Below are 20,727 nucleotides of genomic sequence, written 5' to 3'. Positions count from 1 at the left end.
GCAGAGGACAAAACACTGACATAGTTATTGATGCAGAGTACAAAACACTGACATAGTTCTTGATGCAGAATACAAAACACTGACAGATTTCTTGATGCAGAGGACAAAACACTGACAGATTTCTTGCAAACGTTTTTAGACTGGATGATCACACCCACAGAAAATCCTATTTCCTTAACCCTCTGTTAGGATTAGGGGAAGAACGGAACCCAATATGCAGAACGATGGAGGAGCCCCAGAACTACAGAATGACAGGATAACGGAGACGGTGGTGCAGAATGACAAGAGAACGGAGATGGTGGTTGCTCTTCACAAAAAGGTGGTGTTCTATTTATTTTAGAACCGAGGGAGCAAGGTTAAACTACAAATAACAAAAAGAACATAAACGGCGCAGCAGTGCTGGCACTAGTGAAACAGCGAACTTGAGAATAAGGAAAATAAACCGGAACAACAAAACACTAACACTTACTTAGAATGAAAACACAGTGCAACACGACGTGGACAGGAACGGGGGGAAACTGGAGTTATGTCGCCACACAGAACAGAGGAAGGACACACACTTAAATACTAGACTAATTACAATTGACAACACCTGGCATGGCCAGTCCAAAAACATAGAAACAATTAAACACCAACTAGACACAAAAGCAATTCACAACAACAACCAAGGCATTATCACAAACAACAACCAGACAGGGGGATGACAATTAAACAAGGAAAGGAAAAGCCCAGGACAACATACATGAAGAAATTAACTCAACTATTTTAAAGAAACACAAAATGGTGGCTTGCATCATCTGGCCCATCTGATGGTGACCACTAGAGGGAGGTAGGAGACCACTGTTTCCATTGTGGCCAATGTTCACTTTGTGAGCAAAGTTCTCATTGTCCTCCCTGGAACCGTTACACCCTCATGTTGTGTTAGGAATTGGCACCACTGACCGTTGTTAGCGGGTCAATGTTGACCCGGGGTCTAAGGGCCCAGGTCCACCTGCCTCATATTTCTGGGCGCAAGCATCTTTTTTCAATGTATTCCAATGGGGAGGGAGCGTATGCGGCCGATTGCGGCCGCATACAGGTAATGTGCTGCAGTCAGCTTCTTTTTTCAGCGCCTTTCAGCTTTTTTATGCGGCCGCACACAGCCTAGAGAATTGAAACTTTCTGAACTTTCCAGAGCGGTGCGCCGAGCGCATATTCAGACAACCAATCACAGCAGTGGCGCTATCTGTAGGGCTTGCGACACAATAGGCGTGTTCGAGATTGATTTTGGCTCGCCTCGAAAATAGACGAGAGTAGCCGAGTGCAGCCGGGGGAGGAGTCAGAACGTCGGACACTTCAAATTTCACGAGAGTGTAGCACTTGTGTCACCTACTTGTAACAGCTGTTCGCCACGGGCACAGTTCTAGGTACGAAACGAGGAGGAGTAATATACACAATATAAGAATAGTGGACCAGAGACAGAGTTATAACAATAACCGGTTTATTAATTAAATACGCGCTAGCTAGACATACAGACATACAGACGTAAATGGTAGCAGTGGTTTGAAGTATCCCTTTTTGGTTCTTTCAATAACCTCTCCTTTAAGGAGGGTTAGTTCGATATCAAGTCCTAGATTGATTAGATCAACACATTAGGTTTGGTTCAGACGTCTCTGAGGTTATCTCTAGCTAAAAGCTAGATTCAAGATTGGATATTAGACGTATCCTTTTATCATCAGTAAGCTCTATTTCAGTTGATCATTTCACCAGGTAAATGTCTAAACATATTCATTTAAACCTTTAAATGTGCAGGGAACGCAAATACCTTAATAGGTGAAATGCTCCTTTAAACTCTTCCTTGGAAGGTGTAACACAACAAAAGTACCAATTGGAATATTCTAGGTTATGGGAATGCAAATACCTTTTAGGTGAAATTACCCTTTAAACCTTCTTTCTTTACAGAAGAACCATCAGTGATTCAACTATAATCAATGTCATCAATATTCTAGGTTATGGGAATGCAAATACCTTTTAGGTGAAATGACCCTTTAAACCTTCTTTCTTTACAGGAGAACCATCAGCGATTCAACTATAATCAATATCATCCATATTCTAGGTTAGGGGAATGCAAATACCTTTTAGGTGAAATTACCCTTTAAACCTTCTTTCTTTACATGAGAACCATCAGTGGTTCTCATAGCTTATCAGTGGCTCTAGTAGCTTACTGGGTGTAATTACCCTTTAAGTCTCCCTCCTTATAGGAGAAATATCAGTACCCATATATCAAATTAAATCAAATCAAATACAAAATACAATATCAAAATAACAAAAGGTGAATGGGTTCGAAGCCCTTGGAATGTCCTTGTGCTCTCGTTCAATCAGTTCAATCCGTGGAAGTTCCTATAATTCAAGTTCAATCAGTTCAATCCTACCGAACCGTTGAGGCAACAGTGGTTGAGGCAACAGGGGTATTCAATTCAGGCTGGCATTAGCCTTGAGCTATATCAGGGGTTCAGTGGGTTGGCTCGCCATCTTGTATCATCCAGCACACCGCCTCGTCCCCTCGTGGGCACACGTGGTGATGGAGGTGGTCTGGAACTGCTTCCAGGGTAGAACAGAGTGCTGGGGTTACCTAAAAACCTGGCCTGCTTGTGAGCAGTCATTCAGAAAATAAAAGCTATTTACCATCTTTATCAAATCTTTTCATTGCTCTCAGAATGAATAATCAACCAGGTTGCTTTTAGTTATGCTAAGCTAAAGCAGGCTATCTTATCACTGCACGTGGGATCATATGGCACATGCTAATTTAGGCTAAAGTGCGCTAGCATGTGGAACATTCCTCACGTTCATATAAAACTCTCAAAACATTCAAAACGTATATAGACCTTGTTCTTATCGTACAGCACATCAATACAATTATAAGTACTTCTGAAATGGTTCCTTCCCAGTTTCCATTTAACCAAATTGAGCTTGGGCAGTTCATGTATGACTCAGAATGAAACTACGTTTAACGTTATTAGCTTGTAGCATGAAGCTAACCATTCTGTACACTCGACAATTGAATAGCACACAATATTGATTTAACTCACCAAAACCGCAGGCTACAGTTACTTTACTGCAACGCTTCTTCGGTTTTGCAACTGGGGGAATCTTTTATAACTGTTTGATAACTGTTTTTATCATACTATTATCTCGTTATCCAGCAACATTATCAGCTCTGTTCAAGTGTGGCTTATCCATGGAATGAGTGTCTGCATCTGCGCAGTAGCACGAGACTCTGTAACGTTGAGACATTGTAAGGCAAGGCGTGCGCCGTAAAGCAAAACGTGGCTGTCGCAACATCTATCTCACTCACGTCATGACGTGGATTAAAGGGCAATGTTGTAATTCAAAAGACTTGGTACCCAATAATATCACATATGTTCTTATATACTATACTTTAACTGCTTATGTTCTTATCCAATGGCATTAACTATTTATGTTCTTATAACTTAAATAGGTATGCATCTGAAACCTGGGTTACAAGAGCCTCTCGTCTAGTCTCGCATGGCAGATACGCGTCTCCACCTACCCGGAGCTGTATGATATGTCCGATAAAAATGATCATAACAAAGACAGGAAAGCCCATTTGTGGGACCAGATTGGCAGGACCCTGAATGTTGCTGGTGAGTTATTTGTTTATATCATCCACTGTACAAAACGATATCGTCGTTATATTGTTAGCATAGTTATCATTAGCTAGCGATGTCAATCTGATACCTTTTACATAATGTCATTATTTAATAATAATAATTGTCTGCTATCTGATTACAGGTGATCGTTGCCAATCAAAGTGGAAGTACTTGAGGGACAAATATAGGAAAGATAGAAAGGCTGACAAAGAGAAGAAGAGTGAAGCAGAAGCTGGAGAAAGAAAAAGATGGAAATATTTGAGCATCCTCAGTCTTTTAGAGCCACACATGCAAGACAGGGAGACCAGCAGCAATTTCAGGGAGATGGAGAGCCGGCAGACTGTGGACTCCTGGCTCGCCTCCATGTCTCCATATATGTCAGAGGTAATAATTGACTTTAGGGCCTGATCACTTCAGTGCAAGCAGGGAGTAGGAGATGAAGGTTGTTGTGGAATATTCCAATGAGCCAAACAGTGAAGCTGTAGGAATTCAGATGGAGTCAATTTGTATAAAAATATAGAACATAGTTTATTTCTGTTTTCATGCCCACAGAAAAGTGCTCAGTTCATCATCAGAGACACACCAGCGTCTGACCAGAATGTCATATCTCCTCAACCTTGGCTGTTGTTTATAAGAGTTATATATTAACTAGTCAAAAGCTGTACAGAGATTTAACACAGATGGACATAGATAACATTTCCAGTCACAAGGTTTTTATTGTTAAACATTCTCAGAATGTGTGTGAGATACCACTGATGTAATCAGGTTTACATAATGGCAAACTATATATATATATATATATATATATATATATATATATATATATATATATATATATATATATATATATATAGCTTTGGCATTTTGTGGAAAACTGGAAAAAGTGGAAACTTAATTGAACTATTCTAGTCATTTATCTCCAAAACTGAAATATTCTGTCGTCTGTCACCCAGACGACCCAAGGTTTGAGCAGTGAGGAGGAGGAGGGTCCTGGTCCGGCCACAACACTGCCCCGCTCTGCACCACCAGCGGAGATGGGGATAGCTGCTCCACCACCTGCTGCACAGAGTGAGGTCCCTGGCACCGCCATCATTCATCGGGGACATAACCGCAGGGCTCCTCCTCCACCACCACCACCCGCGGCCCCCCTGACTACCTACCAGCAGGAACTGATGGGGGTAATCAGGAAAGTCCCAGTCCCGGTCAACGACAATGAAAATTTTTTATTGAGCCTGCTGCCAGCTTTGGACACACTTGCCGGTGAAAAGAATTCACTTGTCAGAATGAAGATCCAGCAGGTTTTGCATGAGGCTCAGTTTCCAGTTTAGTTTTAGGTTTTCTTTGTTTTATTGTAATCAGTTCAATTGTTTTTAGGTTTACTTGTTTTTAATGATTTAATTTAATTGTAATCAGTTCAATTGTTTTTAGGTTTGCTTGTTTTTAATGATTTAATTTAATTGTAATCAGTTCAATTGTTTTTAGGTTTGCTTGTTTTTAATGATTTAATTTAATTGTAATTTACCTGTGCCTTTGATGATCTGTAAATAAATAAATATGTAACACACTGTTTAAATAATCAGTTCAATGTCTAAATGTACCTGTGCCCATATTGTAATTTGTATATATGCGTTGGTCAAAGTTTAATCTTGATTTGCATCGTAATAGCCAAAACATTATGCTAGTTATGAATAACATTTATACAAAATTGTTGGTAATAAATAGTTATTGTGGTCACCATCCAAGCATGTTGGATACAAGGATGATCTTGGTTGAGCTGCATAGGAACAACTCTCTCAGAACAAAGTGGGGGGCTCTGAAAAGCTGGTGAATACAGGAGGTAGCAGTAGGAGCTCCTCAGATGATCCAGGTGAATACAGGAAGTAGCAGTATAGGAGCTCCTCAGATGATCCAGGTGAATACAGGAGGTAGCAGTAGGAGCTCCTCAGATGATCCAGGTGAATACAGGAGGTAGCAGTATAGGAGCTCCTCAGGTGATCCAGGTGAATACAGGAGGTAGCAGTATAGGAGCTCCTCGGATGATCCAGGTGAATACAGGAGGTAGCAGTATAGGCAGGGCCGTATTAACGACCGGGCCGACCGGGCCGCGGCCCGTGGGCCTCTAGTGATGAGGGGCCTCAAAAAAAAAAAAAAAAAAATTTAAAAATTATTTTTTTTATTTTTTTTTTATTTTATTTTTTTTGGAGGCCCCTCGTCACTAGAGGCCCCAACATTTTTTTTTATTTTTTTTTAACTTTTATTTTTTATTGTTTATTGGTGACTACTAGTATCATCTCATCTCTTCTCTATCTATTTTTATTAAATGTTTTGTATTGCAAATTGTTTGATAATGAGGGGTGAGAGACGTTGAGTCTACGTGACACTGACGTCCAGGTCCAGGGGTCACTGTCAGGTCAGGTCAGGTGCCCACTGATCGCGAGAATTGCACTTGCAAGTTGATCAAGTAGGCTAAGACTCGTCTCGAGTAGTACTGTATGATCAATTGATCATATGACTGTGACACTAAAAAAACATGGATAAAAAAGTAAAACGGTGGGGAAGCGGAGCTGCTAAGTTAAAGTCTAAACAGGAAAGGGACAGAGAGCGTGTTACTTCGGCAAAGCATACCAACTATCGCTACTTTTTTCACCCCGTCAGGTAAGGCTAGCCTGGCTAGCACTAGTAGTAGCAGCAACGTTAAAGAGGCTGAGCCAGGCGCCGCGGGCAGAGAGGACGAGAATGCTAACGTTGTTATTATTATTGATGCTAGCGACAGAGAAGAGGCAGCGGCAGCCTCTAGTTCAGCCGGCCCACCACCACCAGTGGCTGCCACCTGTTCGTATACGCCCGCCGCATCTCCACAGCCCAGCCCCAACACCAACACGAATGAGCTGGTTCCTCCTCCTAATACAAGCCTGGTATTCACTACAGTTGAAACAAATACAAGCCGGGGTTACTATTAGAGGAATTACGGTATTCTATATATTTTTTAAAGTGACATATAAAAACGCCACTGTGAGTGCATGCACGTGTGTGTGGGGGGGCCTCCACAAGAATCTGGCCCAGGGGCCTCTGAAGTCTTAATCTGGCCTTGAGTATAGGAGCTCCTCAGATGATCCAGGTGAATACAGGAAGTAGCAGTATAGGAGCTCCTCAGGTGATCCAGGTGAATACAGGAGGTAGCAGTATAGGAGCTCCTCAGATGATCCAGGTGAATATAGGAAGTAGCAGTATAGGAGCTCCTCAGGTGATCCAGGTGAATACAGGAGATAGCAGTATAGGAGCTCCTCAGATGATCCAGGTGAATACAGGAAGTAGCAGTAGGAGCTCCTCAGGTGATCCAGGTGAATACAGGAGGTAGCAGTAGGAGCTCCTCAGATGATCCAGGTGAATACAGGAGGTAGCAGTATAGGAGCTCCTCAGATGATCCAGGTGAATACAGGAAGTAGCAGTAGGAGCTCCTCAGGTGATCCAGGTGAATACAGGAGGTAGCAGGAGGAGCTCCTCAGATGATCCAGGTGAATACAGGAAGTAGCAGTATAGGAGCTCCTCAGATGATCCAGGTGAATACAGGAAGTAGCAGTATAGGAGCTCCTCAGATGATCCAGGTGAATACAGGAAGTAGCAGTATAGGAGCTCCTCATGTGATCCAGGTGAATACAGGAAGTAGCAGGAGGAGCTCCTCAGATGATCCAGGTGAATACAGGAAGTAGCAGGAGGAGCTCCTCAGATGATCCAGGTGAATACAGGAGGTAGCAGTAGGAGTGGCTCTGCTGGCACCGCAGGCACCGGCGCAGATCCATCGTCCCACCTGATTGATTGATTAATTGATTGAAAACATTATTAATTGCAGAATGGGTACAATACAGTACGGCTCAATACAAACAACTGTTAAGGGGATGAAAGATTTTCATCTTGTTTACATCAGGGTCCCCCATTTTCAATTCATCAGGACATTTATGACATACAGATATTTATATATACCTCATGAAGTTGTGGAGCATGCATGTTGCTTTCACAACTTTCTCCGCAACCTCTGGAGACACACCCAGCACCCTCCTACACAGCCTCCACTGACACACCCAGCACCCTCCTACACAGCCTCCACTGACACACCCAGCACCCTCCTACACAGCCTCCACTGACACACCCAGCACCCTCCTACACAGCCTCCACTGACACACCCAGCACCCTCCTACACAGCCTCCACTGACACACCCAGCACCCTCCTACACAGCCTCCACTGACACACCCAGCACCCTCCTACACAGCCTCCACTGACACACCCAGCACCCTCCTACACAGCCTCCACTGAGCCGCCGTGATGCCGAAAGAGCACTCCACCATTCTTCTGGCGTGGGAGAGCCTGAATGGATGAATGAATGAATGAAAACTTTATTTAACAGATTGCAGAATGGGTACAATACAGTACGGCTCAATACACACAATTGTTAACCCTTTTCACTGCCACACGACAGCAGGTTAACCCTTTCACTGCCACACTACAGAAGGTTAACCCTCGGTTGTGTGATAGTAAAGGGTTAACCTTCTGTAGTGTGGCAGTGAAAGGGTTAAGGGGATGCAGACCAGAGAAAGACGTTTGTCTTGTTTACATCAGTTTACATAGGTTTCAATATGTAAATATTAATAATACAGAATCACATCTTAGAAGAGTAACTTGTGGTGTTCCACAGGGTTCCATATTGGGACCCAAGTTATTTATACTTTATTTAAATAATATTTTTACAGTATCGAATATTTTGAAAATTGTTACGTTTGCTGATGATACTAATTTACTTTGTTCAGGGGAGGACATAAAATAATTATTGAAAACAGTAGGAAGGGAATTGATAAAGTTAAAGAAATGGTTTGATAGGAATAAGTTGTCTCTTAATGAAAACAAAACAAAATGTATAGTATTTGGTGGTGTTCCTACGGACTGTGAAATTTAACTGAATTTAAATGGAACCGAAATTGAAAGAGTATATGAAACAAAATTCTTAGGTGTGATTATAGATCACAAACTCTGTTGGAAGCCACATATACAATATATCAAAGGTAAATTAGCCAAATCTGTTGGCATTCTGTACAAAACAAGGGAGCTGTTAAACCAGAAATGTTTGCATATATTGTATTTTTCACTTGTGGTGCCATACATGTCATATTGTGTTGAGGTCTGGGGGAATGTTTATAAAACAAATATAGATCCTATTATTAAACTACAGAAAAGAGCTATTAGAATAATAAATAAAGCTAGTTATCTTGAATCGACAAATCCATTATTCATAAAGTCCTGCACATAAAAATGTGTAGATATGGTTTACATAAAAACCTTGGAGATAATTTTTCATGCTAAGAGTAAGAACCTACCAGCTTGTATTCAATGTCTCTTTCAACCAAGAGAAGGAAATTATAATTTAAGAGGGTTGTGTATTCTTAAAACATATAAAAAGGTAAGAACTAATGTAAAAGCTAGATGCGTTTCAATTTTGGGAGTTAAATTGTGGAATAGTCTTAGTGGCGGGTTGAAGTTGTGTACCTCTCAGGGGAGATTTAAAAAGGCCCTGAAGGATAAAATAATTCAGGAGTACAGTTTTGAGTAAAACATCAAACATTTATTTTCTCTTTTCTTTTTTCTCTTAAAGAAAAAGAAAAAAATTATATCTTGCAGCATATTTTAAATGTTCTTTCTTATATTAAAGTATATTTAGTTTTTAAGAATTGTAAAGGATAGGCAAAAATAAGCATGTGCTTCAGCCTATTCCTTTTTTCGGTCATTGAGTTTGGATTTCGTGTGTGAGCTTACTTTGAATATGTACATTTGTGATTTTTTCTTTTTTTCTTTTCCTTTTGAAAATCCACACATGTGTGTTTTTGATTTATCTGTAAACAAAGACAGATAATAAAACTATTTATCATCTTCATCATCATCAGGGTCCCCCATTTTCAATTCATCATGATATTTATGGCATAGGGACATACATGACATACAGGTATATAGTACCTGTAGTTAAAGACCCTCTTCTCTCCCTCTGTTCGCCCTGCGTAGGGCCTCGCCATGTGCCTTCGCAGAGGGAAGGCCTCATCTGCCACAAAGACATGGGGGACGGGGCCCAGGTCCTCTGCGCCTGGGAGAGGGGGGTCCTCTGGCAGGTCCAATGTCCCTTGGCGTAGGGCCCTGCCGAATGCGGAGGCAGACAGCGTTCCCCCATCGCTGCTTCTCCCATATGCTCCCACATCGACCATGCGGAAGCGGTAGTGGGCATCCACTATTGCGAGGAGTACGATGGAGAAGGTTCCCTTATAGTTAAAATAAAGGGAACTGCTGCAAGGTGGGGCTTGAATTATGACGTGCTTCCCATCAACTGCACCTATAAAACAACACACAATAAAAAAATTCGCAATTATGGCACAACAATGTGGAACGCCCTACCCACAGCCGTAAAAAGATGTGAATCCCTGCCCATGTCCCTATGCCATACATGTCATGATGTCATGTATGTTGTGTATGTCATAAATGTCACTATGAATTGAAAATGGGGGACCCTGATGTAAACAAGACGAAAGTCTTTCTCTGGTCTGCATCCCCTTATTAACAATTGTGTGTATTGAGCCGTACTGTATTGTACCCATTCTGCAATCTGTTAAATAACGTTTTCATTCATTCATTCATTCACCTAGGCAGTTTGGGAAAGCCCAGAGGGAACTGAAATCCTGAGCTATTTTCTGCCAGTCTTCTTTCTTGGGCACAGGCATGTAGTCCTGTAGAAGACAGCTCCAGATGGGGGCACACACGTCCCTGACGATACGTCCCACTGTACAGTTCCCCACTCTATAGCTGAACGCTATGGTCCTGTAGGAGTCACCAGTAGGTACAGTTCCCCACTCTATAGCTGAACGCTATGGTCCTGTAGGAGTCACCAGTAGGTACAGTTCCCCACTCTATAGCTGAACGCTATGGTCCTGTAGGAGTCACCAGTAGGTACAGTTCCCCACTCTATAGCAGAACGCTATGGTCCTGTAGGAGTCACCAGTAGGTACAGTTCCCCACTCTATAGCTGGACGCTATGGTCCTGTAGGTGTCACCAGTAGGTACAGTTCCCCACTCTATAGCTGGACGCTATGGTCCTGTAGGTGTCACCAGTAGGTACAGTTCCCCACTCTATAGCTGGACGCTATGGTCCTGTAGGAGTCGCCAGTAGCAAGGAACCTAGAATGTGAGACAAATGTTATAAATGGCTCAGTGAGGTGGTCTCAGGATGGGATATGACACGCTGGCTCAGTGAGGTGGTCTCAGGATGGGATATGACACGCTGGTTCAGTGAGGTGGTCTCAGGAGGGGATATGACACGCTGGTTCAGTGAGGTGGGACACAGATTGAACATACATGGCTTGTTGCAGGTGACCTGAGTGTGGAACTGACACTGTCTGCAATCAGATCCACGATCCTATCATGCCTACAGATGTAGAGCCCTCATGACAGCCATTGAGGATGTGAGACATGGTTTCTGTTGTCTGTTCGTGACCATGGTGTATGCTTATGTAGCCGGTGTGATCTTGTCTGCGTTGTGTTTTTAGTCGATTCGACCCCTGTTAAGGGATCGCCCTGAGTGGGAGTTGAACCCCGGACGCCCGCGTCGCGGGCGGCATCACAGACCACTAAGCAAGAAGTGAATTCACTTCTTGCTTCCGGGTCTGGATGCCTCTGGGGAGTGAGTTTTACTTGCAGTACCGCTTACCATCCACAGCCACGTCACTACTTGTACCCGTGACTGTGGATATACTGCGGTACCTCCGTTACACTTATTGTGTATAAGCCCACTTATGTACGTGTGTGTGTTTTCCTGTCCACACCGCAGTCTCACCCCATCCTCTCCTTTACCCTCCTCTACCTCTACCTCCTCCTCTATTCTCTATGTGTGTGTGTGGGTGTGTGTGTGTGTGTGTGTGTGTGTGTGTGTGTGTAATTATTTCTAATATAAGTGGCTGTTTACTTCGTCATGATGGGGGAAAAAATTATTCTCATTTACTTCTCAGTAGGTTGGATAATACAACATTTGCATGCTAAAATATTTGCAGTATTGATGCATATTGATCACAACCCTGCTCAGTACAATGGATTACTAAAGCAACTTATTATTATTATTATTATTATTATTATTATTATTATTATTATTATTATTATTATTATTATTATTATTATTATTATTATTATTATTATTATTATTATTATTATTATTATTATTATTATTATTATTATTATTATTATTATTATTATTATTATTATTATTATTATTATTATTATTATTATTAAATAATAAAATTAGCTTTTTTCCAACAAGGTATAGATTGAGATATCGGACATCTTGTAACAACGTGTATTTAGTGAATTCTAACCCGAACCCAATGTATCCTGCAGATCTGGCTTTAACCCCGTAGTTGAATAGGGTGTGGACACTGCAGCTCACCCCGTAGTTGAATAGGGTGTGGACACTGCAGCTCACCCCGTAGTTGAATAGGGTGTGGACACCGCAGCTCACCCCGTAGTTGAATAGGGTGTGGACACTGCAGCTCACCCCGTAGTTGAATAGGGTGTGGACACTGCAGCTCACCCTGTAGTTGAATAGGGTGTGGACACTGCAGCTCACCCCGTAGTTGAATAGGGTGTGGACACCGCAGCTCACCCCGTAGTTGAATAGGGTGTGGACACTGCAGCTCACCCCGTAGTTGAATAGGGTGTGGACACTGCAGCTCACCCCGTAGTTGAATAGGGTGTGGACACCGCAGCTCACCCCGTAGTTGAATAGGGTGTGGACACCGCAGCTCACCCCGTAGTTGAATAGGGTGTGGACACCGCAGCTCACCCCGTAGTTGAATAGGGTGTGGACACTGCAGCTCACCCCGTAGTTGAATAGGGTGTGGACACCGCAGCTCACCCCGTAGTTGAATAGGGTGTGGACACTGCAGCTCACCCCGTAGTTGAATAGGGTGTGGACACTGCAGCTCACCCCGTAGTTGAATAGGGTGTGGACACTGCAGCTCACCCCGTAGTTGAATAGGGTGTGGACACTGCAGCTCACCCCGTAGTTGAATAGGGTGTGGACACCGCAGCTCACCCCGTAGTTGAATAGGGTGTGGACACTGCAGCTCACCCCGTAGTTGAATAGGGTGTGGACACTGCAGCTCATCCCGTAGTTGAATAGGGTGTGGACACCGCAGCTCACCCCGTAGTTGAATAGGGTGTGGACACCGCAGCTCACCCCGTAGTTGAATAGGGTGTGGACACCGCAGCTCACCCCGTAGTTGAATAGGGTGTGGACACTGCAGCTCACCGCAGACAGATGCACAGACGCTCTGCAGGGCTGATCGTCTCCCTGAACCTCATCTGGGATCTAGCGATGGTATCCATGGTCTCGGTTCGCTTCATCGGACCAAACGCGGACAAAAAGGAAGTCACCTGATAAACTGTGCATCTTGGGGTAGAAGGAAGAAAAAAAACACAGCGGCTTATTATTATTATTACCGCGGCGCGCAGCATTCACTGCAAAACAAGCACACTGATCGACATATGGGCAGAAGACCAAATAAATAATGAAATGAAAGAGCTGATTACCTCTACAATTCGTGCCGAGGTAGCTTCCCTCCGTACAGAATTCCTGGCCGAGCTCCGTACCTCCCTCTCGGTCCTCCAGGCCTCGATATCCACACAGACGCAGAAAATACAGCACGTGGAGACTTCATTGGCGGATATGGACGAGAGGTTGTCCACAGTAGAGACACTGTGTGCATCCACAGTAGAGACATTGTGTGCATCCTTAAGCGAAAACACTAACCTACGACTCAAAATTGATGACCTCGAAAACCGTTCAAGCAGGCAGAACGTAAAAATAATTGGAATCCCTGAAGGAATCGAGGGGCAGAACTCTATTACATTCATGTCCGCCTTTTTCGTGGAGCTGTTCGGTGAAGAGGCCTTCGACAAGCCGGTAGTCCTAGACCGCGCACATCGCCTAATGGCACCCAAAACGCACCAGAAGGCCCCTCCTAGAGGCATGATGGTACGGTTCCATTATTCCCAGACGAAGGAGCTGGTCATGCGGCTCTCGCGTGAGCGGGGACGGCTAACATTCAGGGGCTCCACGGTACACATTTTCCCGGATCTTTCTGCGGATCTATCCAGACGCCGAGGGGCATACAAAGACATCAAGAACCTGCTCCGCGAGGCCAACATCAGATACGGCTTGCTTTACCCGGCTAAGCTGCGCCTGACATTCGGTGGGGAAGGCTACACATTACTCTCCAGAGCTGGCAGCCGATTTCTACAAGGAAAAAATCCTGCCTACACTAAAAGACTAATAACGCTTGGATATGATACACATCAGTTTTTTCCCTCATACCTCCGGCCGAAGTGGATCTGAAGGAACATTCTGGCTGACCGGTAACGTTCTTCACGGTCCTAGCAACTAGCTAGACCGTTGTTATTATTATTATTAGTACTATTATTATTATGATTTATTTTACTTGCATTTGTCTACTATCAGGTGTCTACTATCAGGTTTTTCGTATTGGGATTACCTAGGAGGTAATGGAACACTATCCAAAAAACAATCCGTTATTATTCCTATTATATACCATACTGTTGACGATAAATCCTGCTTACACTAAAGGACTAACAACATTTGGATATGATACACACCAGTGGACTCTGGGTTTTTTCCCCTCACACCCCCGGCTGAAGTGGATTTGAACATTTTGGCTGACTGATAACGATCCTCACGGTCCTAGCAACTAGCTAGACCGTTATTATTATTATTACTACTATTATCATTATGATTTCTTATTCGCATTCATCTACTATCAGGGGGGCCACCACTTTTCGTAATTTTTTGCATTGAGATTATCTGGGAGGTAATGGAAGACTATATAATCTGTTATTGCTCCTATTTATAATTACATAATGTTGAAGAAATTGATGTGGGTAACAACACGGTATGATTGTCGCTATGCAATTGCTGTGTACATCGGCCAACTTGCTCGTTATAACCGGCCGGCTAGTCTTAATTTACTAAAGCTCATTTGTTACTACTATTTTTATTACGTAGAATACAAGCCGAATGTGAACCTGCCGGTGAATGTCGCCTATTTTTATTTTTTTTATTATTTTTGTATTTCTTTTTCTTCCGGGTCACTGCCGGGTTTGTTCGATTACGTCACTTACTATAGACTGTTAGCTAACTCGGTTCACTCACTAGATAGCTTAAGGCGGAGTCACCAGTGTCACTGAACCGCCGCCATCTTGCTCCAGTTAGCCTTGAGTGAGAGTGAGTGAGCTGCACAGACAAAAATACTCATAACTCCCTGAAATATTGACAGATTTACAAACGGGTTGGTTTGCTATAAACATCAAAGATGTAGTTATGATACTGCATACTTATAAGAAAAAAAATTTAAAGATGTTTTTTTTTACAAACCGCTTGAATCATAGCCACGTTAATAATGCTTGTAATAAACCAAACCGTTTGTAAATCCGTCAATATTTCAGCGAGTTATGAGTATTTTTGTCTGTGCAGCTCACTCACTCTCACTCAAGGCTAACTGGAGCAAGATGGCGGCGGTTCAGTGACGTCACTCTCCATTGGCCGGCAGCGCGGGCAAGCTATCTAGTGTTCTATATATATCTATGGTTGGCTAACTCGGTTCACTGTGAATTCATTGTTACTATTATTATTACTTGCTAAAGCCAACTTATTATTATTATTCTTTCGTTAAATACAAGCTGACTGTCATCCCGCTGGCGATTAACATGTATATTCATCTTCATCCGGGTCACTGGTGGCTGACTTAAGTTTAAGTTTATTTGGATCCCCATTAGCCACAGCAGTGCTGGGGCTATTCTTCCTGGGGTCCATAACACATAAAATACAGTTACAGACGTATACACTCACAACATTTACATGTCATACAGACAATTAAAACAACAATAAAAACCCTTATACACTCATACCATTTACATGACATACAGACCATTAAAACAACAATAAAAACCCTTATACACTCACAACATTTGCATGTCATACAGACAATTAAAACAACAATAAAAACCCTAATCAAATTCATAATACAAGATAAAAATATCAGACACATACATTTTCATTTACGTACACACTATCTATTAGGGAATGTCAATTTCTTTGGTTGAAAATGTTGTTTTACCACGATTTTGAAACGGCATTTACTATTCTCCTGCTTAACATGTCTGGGAAGAGAGTTCCATTCCTGCATACCACGGAACATGACAGTTCGCTTCATTGCATTCGACCTCACTTTTGGAAGTGTAAAACCTCGTGCAGAAGCATGTCTGGTGGAATGGTTGTGTCTGTCAAGACTTATTGATAAATTGTTGACAAGTAACCAAGTTAAACAACTGTGCATCGCTGCAACATTAGTTCTGTACTCACAGCGAAGCGCTATACGTGCTGCTTTGTTTTGTACCATTTGTAATTTTTTCAGTTTATTCGTTGTTACATTCGACCATACTGCAGGACAATAGTCAAGATTTGACAAAACCAGAGCTTGAATTACCTGTTTGATAGAATTTAGTGGTAACAAATGAGCACATCTTTTAACAACAGAAATCCCTCTTCCCATTTTCACTACTATATTGTTTATATGGTGTGACCATGACAATTTACTGTCTAATGTTACCCCTAGGAGTTTAGTCTCCTGGACTTGATTAATTACCACATCACTTATCAAAAGTTTCAAGACTGGGTTCGTTCTTAGAGTATGGTTTGAACCGAAAATGATGCTACTTGTGTTATGGTTTGACAACGACCCCAAATGCTAACGACACAAGAGAGTAGGATTCAGAGTTGCCAAATACTAGGGCTTGTTTATTTGGTAATAAGAATAAGTGAAACAGGGAAAGCAGGTCAACAAGAACAGGTACAATGAACAAGGGGCAAAGTTCTGCTGCTCTGCAGCTTCTCCCGGAAGGGTAGTCTTGGGAAGCAGGAGCAGACCTCTGTACCGCTCTGCAGAATTCTCTCGGCGGATCTCTCAGATGTTGTGCAAGAACCGAGAGAGGGAGAGAGGGAACGAGTCAGTGACAGAGCAGACTTGAAACGAGCAGGAGGACAGGGTGTAATATTCTTCGTGTTAACAACACAGTGATGTGCAATATTCCAAAAACAGCCCAAGTGAATATCTTCATGTAAACACACAGTGAGCAAAAATCCAAACACAGTCCAAATGTGAAATCATATCTTCGTGTAAACACACAGTGAGCAAAAATCCAAACACTGTCCAAATGTGAAATAATATCTTCGGCGTGAGCAAACACACAGAGGGAGGTGGAAGATCCCAAAAATATTATTCCATAAAGGAAAGAGCAAAATCGATAATGGCTGGGTGAGTGACTGTTTGACAAAAAGGTGGTAGACTTCAGTGTAAAGGTTACACACGAAAATCGGAAATAGGTCAAGACAGTCAATCTAGAAAAACTCACCCAGACGAGCTGCGCAAAAGGAACAGGAACAACAGAGGAGGCGAGCGCGCGCCACGGAGCAGGAATCCAAGCGAAGGCTTCTAGGAATTCCTGGAGAACAGCACAGTGAAACAGCAGCAACGGGGAAAAACATCCAGCGACAAATCAAGACGATCCAACAACTTAGGGTGGGGAAAACGGGGTATAAATAATGAGGGATCGATTGATTGAAAAGCAGTGACAGCTGGGGAATGTGATTGACAAGCGTGGGGAAGTGAGAGAACCAATCAGCGACATCTCAGATGACGTCAACGGGGAGAAACGTGTGAACGAGGGAATTGAAATACTTGACAGAAAAAATGAATGAAAACAAAGCGAGGGTGGTTAAAGGAACAGAACGAGTGAGAAAGCAAGGACAGAAACCTCACAGTACCCCCCCCTCCACGGGAGCCACCCGGCGACCAGGCCGACCCGGCTCGTCAGGATGGGCCCGATGGAAGTCGGTGATCAAGCCGGGATCCACGATGAGCTGCCGGGAGACCCAGCTACGCTCCTCAGGGCCGTAACCCTCCCAGTCCACCAGGTATTGGAACCCCCGGCCCCGCCGACGAACGCCCATCAACCGGCGGACCTGCCACTGGGGGTGACCATCCACTAGCACAGGAGGCGGTGGATCAGGAGCTGGAGGCATAAGGGGACTGAGGGAGACGGGCTTAACCCGGGAGACATGGAACACGGGGTGGATGTGCATGGATGCAGGAAGCTTCAGGCGCAGGGCCGCCGGACTGAGTACCTTCAGGACCTCGAAAGGACCGACGAAGCGAGGGTTGAGCTTCTTGGCCGAGGACCGTAGCGGGAGGTCCTTCGCGGAGAGCCACACCCTCTGCCCAGGGCGGTAAGTCGGCGCGGGAACCCGGCGCCGGTCGGCACCACGACAGGCGCGCTCAGATGTCCGGAGCAGCGCGGTCCTGGTGATCTCCCAAACGCGACGGCAGCGGTCGAGGTGGACCTGCACGGAGGGAACTGCCACTTCCGTCTCCAGTGCGGGAAAAAGAGGGGGCTGGTAGCCCAGGGAGGCCTCAAAAGGGGAGAGGCCGGTGGCGGAACTGACCATTGAGTTGATCGAGTATTCAACCCAGGGAAGGAAACGACTCCAGGATGCCGGCCTCTCGGCTGCCACACACCGAAGAGCAGACTCCACGCTCTGGTTCATCCTCTCCGTCTGCCCGTTTGTCTGGGGGTGGTAGCCAGAGGAGAGACTGACCGTTGCCCCCAATCCCTTGCAGAAAGCCCGCCATACCTGGGAGGTGAACTGGGGCCCCCGGTCAGAGACGATGTCCTGGGGAAAACCGTGAAGGCGGAACACGTGGTGCGTCAGGAGGTCCGCCGTCTCGGCTGCTGAGGGAAGCTTGGAGAGGGCCACGAGGTGGACCCCCTTGCTGAATCGATCCACCACGGTCAGAAGGCAGGTGTTCCCCTGGGAGGAGGGTAGACCAGTGACGAAGTCGAGCGCCACATGTGACCACGGACGGCTTGGAACGGGAAGTGGCTGCAAGAGCCCGGAGGGTGCCTGGTGAGAGGCCTTGCTGCGGGCACAGACCGCGCAGGCCAATACGAACTCCTTGACGTCGTTCCGCATGGTGGGCCACCAGAAACGACGAGCCAGGAAGGAGAACGTGCGATGGACGCCTGGGTGGCAGGCGAACCGGCTGGTATGGCCCCACAGCAGTACCTGGGACCGGACAGAGTCAGGGACGAAGAGACGGCTCCTAGGGACGTTGCTTGGAGCACGTTGGAAGCGTAGGGCACGCCTCACCACACCCTCGATGCCCAAGGTGATGGCTCCAACCACTCGGGCCTCCGGGATGATGGGAGATGGGTCCTCAGAGGGTGGAGCCCCCTTGGAGTGCATCCGGGACAGGGAGTCGGCCTTCGTGTTGCGGGAACCGGGGCGGAAGGTCAGCGAGAAGTCGAACCGACTGAGGAAACTGGCCCATCTCGCCTGCCGACCGTTGAGGCGCCTGGAAGCGCGGATGAACGTTAGGTTCTTGTGGTCCGTCCAGATGGTAAAAGGCTCCTCGGCACCCTCTAGCCAATGACGCCACTCCTCCAGAGCAGCCACGACCGCCAGTAGCTCCCGATTACCGGTGTCGTAGTTCCTCTCGGCGGGGAGGAAGCGACGCGAGTAGAAGGCGCAAGGATGTACCTTCTGGTCGGAAGGAGAACGCTGGGATAGGACAGCGCCCAGGCCAGAATCCGAGGCGTCCACCTCCACGATGAACTGTCTCTTGGGGTCAGGGTGGAGCAGGATAGGAGCGGAAGTGAACCTTCTCTTGAGGGAGCGGAACGCAGCGCATGCCGCTGGGGACCAGTCGAACGGCAGAGCGGGGGAGGTCAGCTTGGTAAGAGGCTCCGCCACTTGGCTGTAGTTCCGGATGAACCTTCGGTAGAAGTTTGCGAACCCGAGGAAACTCTGTAACTCCTTCCGAGTGGTGGGTTCCGGCCAATCTTCCACAGCCTGGATCTTGCGAGGATCCGCTCGGGTCAAGCCCTTCTCCACGATGAAGCCCAGGTAGTCGACGGAGTTGGAGTGGAAACGGCACTTCTCCGCCTTGACGAAGAGCCGATTGTGGAGGAGGCGCTCCAGCACCCGGCGGACATGCAGGATGTGTTCCTCGAGGGTCCTGGAAAAGATAAGAATGTCGTCCAGGTACACCACCACGAACACCTCCAGCATGTCACGGAGGACATCGTTCATGAGTGCCTGGAATACCGCCGGGGCGTTGGTGAGGCCGAACGGCATCACAAGGTACTCATAGTGGCCCCTGGGGGTCTTGAAGGCGGTCTTCCATTCATCGCCCTCACGGATACGGACAAGATGATAGGCACTTCGGAGATCCAGCTTGGTGAAGAACGAGGCCTGGGTCAGTGGCTCGAAGGTGGAGCTCATGAGAGGTAGGGGGTATTTGTTCTTGATGGTGATCTCGTTGAGCTGACGATAGTCGATGCAGGGTCGCAGGTCCCCATCCTTCTTACCAACAAAGAAGAACCCGGCCGCCACCGGGGAGGAGGAAGGCCGAATGAGTCCTGCTTCCAATGACTCAGAGATGTAGAGATCCATCGCCTTCTTCTCCGGGACAGTCAGACTGTAGAGGCGGCTGCCGGGAAGGGGAGCCCCTTGGCGGAGGTCGATGGCGCAGTCATAGGGGCGGTGAGGTGGAAGGGACTGAGCCCTGGTCTTACTGAATACCTCCATGAGGTCGTGGTACTCGGGAGGAATGGACGAGGGATCCGGGGGCAACTCACCAGCCGGTCTCCGGGGCGGGGGACAAGACGCCGCCTGTAGACAGCGGGCGTGACAGGAGGAGCTCCAGCCCCTGATGGTACCGGAGGACCAGGCGATGTGGGGCTCGTGCAGCGCGAGCCAGGGCCTACCCAGGACCACCGGGACAAGGGGGGATTGGGTAATGAGGAACTGGATCCTCTCTACGTGGTTCCCAGCAATGGTCAGCAAGACTGGGCCGGTCCGTTGAGAGATGTCGGCCAGGCGGTGTTGGTCCAACGAAAAGATCTCCAAGGGCCTCACAAGGGCCT

The sequence above is a fragment of the Notolepis coatsorum genome, assembly GCF_963971535.1.
Source record: "Notolepis coatsorum genome assembly, chromosome: 11".
NCBI classification, from domain to species: Eukaryota; Metazoa; Chordata; class Actinopteri; order Aulopiformes; family Paralepididae; genus Notolepis; species Notolepis coatsorum.
This window is presented reverse-complemented; position numbering follows the sequence as displayed.